We start from the raw sequence: 2,837 nt of genomic DNA on the forward strand, positions 1-2,837 counted from the left end.
CGTGAAAGCTTGGTTTAGCCTAGATTTTGCTATGCCCTGGCGTGATCCAACAGTATCATCGTAATTTTGGGTAAAGTTATCGGGGTTAGGGTTATTATTTTTCAAGGTATGGCTATCTACGAAATCTATTTGCTGTCCTAGTTCAGATAGGGTGTCATCATCAATTTGGTAAATACCAAATTGGTTCTGTCCCTCAAGGGCAGGATGGGGCGAGTCTAGATGTTCTTTGATTTCGAGTAAAGGTGACTCATCAATTGGGTCAGCTTTTCTTCCTAAATCTACGTCCATCATTTTGTAGGATCCACCCGTAGCTATATTTTTGATCAAACGCTTTGCCTCCTCAGGGTTTCTGGTACTGAAGTTCCCTTCACTGGCTGAGTCGAGCGTGATCTGGTAATGAAGGTTAATACCTCCGTAAAAGTTATTAATGAGTTGTGGCTCTGAATAGCCGTGGTGGGGGCATTCGCTTTGGTAGCTCTTGAATCTTTCTCAGGCGTTTCTTAATGATTCCCGTGGATTTTGATGGAACGTGGAGATTTCCCTACTTGCATCCCAGTAGTGCGCCTCAACGTGGAGATCTGGTAATGAAGGTTAATACCTCCGTAAAAGTTATTAATGAGTTGCGGCTCTGAATAGCCGTGGTGGGGGCATTCTCTTTGGTAGCTCTTGAATCTTTTTCTCAGGCGTTTCTTAATGATTCCTGTGGATTTTGACGGAACGTGGAGATTTCCCTACTTGCATCCCAGTAGTGCGCCTCATCGAAGAATTGATTTATAAAAGCACTTCTTATCTCCTTCCAACAGGTCAGAGATCCTGTTGGTATTTGGTCTAGCCATTTTCTGGCTTCGCCTTCTAAGGAAAAAGGAAAGAGTTTACAGCGATTGTACTCGTCATTTATCAATTCTTCTAGATATTCGATGTGATCATGTGGTCGCTCTGAGACGGTCCCTTGGAAAGGGTTTTGACGTACCATGATTAAGTATTCGGGACTGATCCCAAATCTCTTGGTATCATCTTTTGGTAGTCTAATTGCGGACCTATTGGAATAGGTCCTTCCAGGATTTAAATAGTCTTGCAAAGACAATTTCCATTCATTATCTCTTTCTGAGATAGATTTAAATTGAACAGGGATTTCAGTCCCCTGTTCACCTATAATTTGGTTATTTGCGTTGCTTAGTTGACCTTTAGGTTTTCCTAGGACTACTCTTTCATTAGCATCATTGGTAAGAGAATACTTACATGCCTCTGGCGATGTGTTCTCGATCGATGTTTGATGTGCGTCGTCGACAGATATCCCTGTCGACTTGTCGATCGATATTGCTTTCGCTCTGTCGATCGATATGCCTATCTCTTCGTCGATCGATGTCTGGCCGAAATCCATGTTTTCCATCTTGCAGCTCCTGTGTCAGCAGGAAAAGAAAGAAATTTTTTTGCAAATTTAGTAACAAAATCTAGATTAAATTCTAAGCGTAATTTAATGGTAATAAGAAAGAGTCCCCGGCAACGGTGCCAAATTTGATATCACTCAAATTACCCTAAGGAGTGAATTACTCTCTCAAATAAGAGGTTCAGATGTAGTACTTAGGGATCGAATCCACAGAGACTCTAGGATTACTAAATAGATTATGGTCTAAAACTAAATCTAGATTGAATGGTTTATGGGTTTTAAAGCAGTAAATTGGTTGGTGAGCAAGTTTATTGCTCGATTGATTGTTTTGAGTTTGTTAACAGTTGGTTGAAGTAGGCAGATTCAGGTATATTCTCAGGTATGATAAATAATACTTAATTTGGGAAATTAGGAGTTTATTAATATTAATTGTTCTTGAATTCATACTAAGGTATAATCTTTTTGATTATCAAATCTGGATTTCGGACCTCAACTCTCGATATTTTGGTCGCGAGAAAGTGTCGATCGATAATTCTTTGTGAATATCGATCGATACACCTTTAAAAATATCGATCGACAGGGCTATTGCTGTGTCGATCGATACTTCTTCCAGAAAGCTTTACGAACGGGTTTGATTTGTATTCTCTAACTCAATAGACCATCTGTTGGAGTCGAAAACGGTTACGACGAAGTTAACGTACAAATCTATGAAGAAGAAAAATTCTTCGACAAATACTTTTTTGAAATAGATTCTTCTTTACGAAAAGCTTTGCGGAAGAAACGCGAATCATCGGACAAGAGCTTGAGAAGGATCGTTACGCAGCGACCAAACACGTTCTCCGTTCGGTCGCTACGTAGCGACCGTGCTCGAACCGGAGTTCGGTCGTTACGTAGCGACCAAGCGCTCGGTCGCTATGTAGCGACCGAGCTCTTCCTAAACGTCGATACAAAATTAGTCCATGCATTCTCCTCTACACTTCGATGCTATCTCCCGAATACCGTAGCGAACCCGCCATTTCTAAGATTATCAATCAAACTTTACCGTAAAAGCCACGGAAAGTTCATTCTTTATCCGAAGAAGCCGTAATAAACGCTTCGAGTCGAAAGACGGCCCCAAGGGACCTAAGACATGACTCGAGGCCCAACTTACGATTTCTTAACCAACAGCCCGTAAACCGCATGTCGGTTTACGCTTGGTTCGCAAGGGAAGATAAATGTCAAGTTTCCGCGGATAAATACGAAATTTTGAAGATAATTACGAAGATCGGAAAAAAAATGGAATATCTCCATTTTTATGCTATGGCGGCTTAAGGGCAGAAGAGAAAAAGCGTAAACCAACCTTGGAGCTAGTATATAAGGGGTCCTAAGCGAGAGGCATAGGGAGGAACTTTTTCAGAGAAAACATAGCACTTAGAGCAATTAGGCAACTTTCCGTTTTTGTTATTTCGAG

Source organism: Brassica oleracea, chromosome C5, assembly GCF_000695525.1.
Source record: "Brassica oleracea var. oleracea cultivar TO1000 chromosome C5, BOL, whole genome shotgun sequence".
Lineage (NCBI taxonomy): Eukaryota > Viridiplantae > Streptophyta > Magnoliopsida > Brassicales > Brassicaceae > Brassica > Brassica oleracea.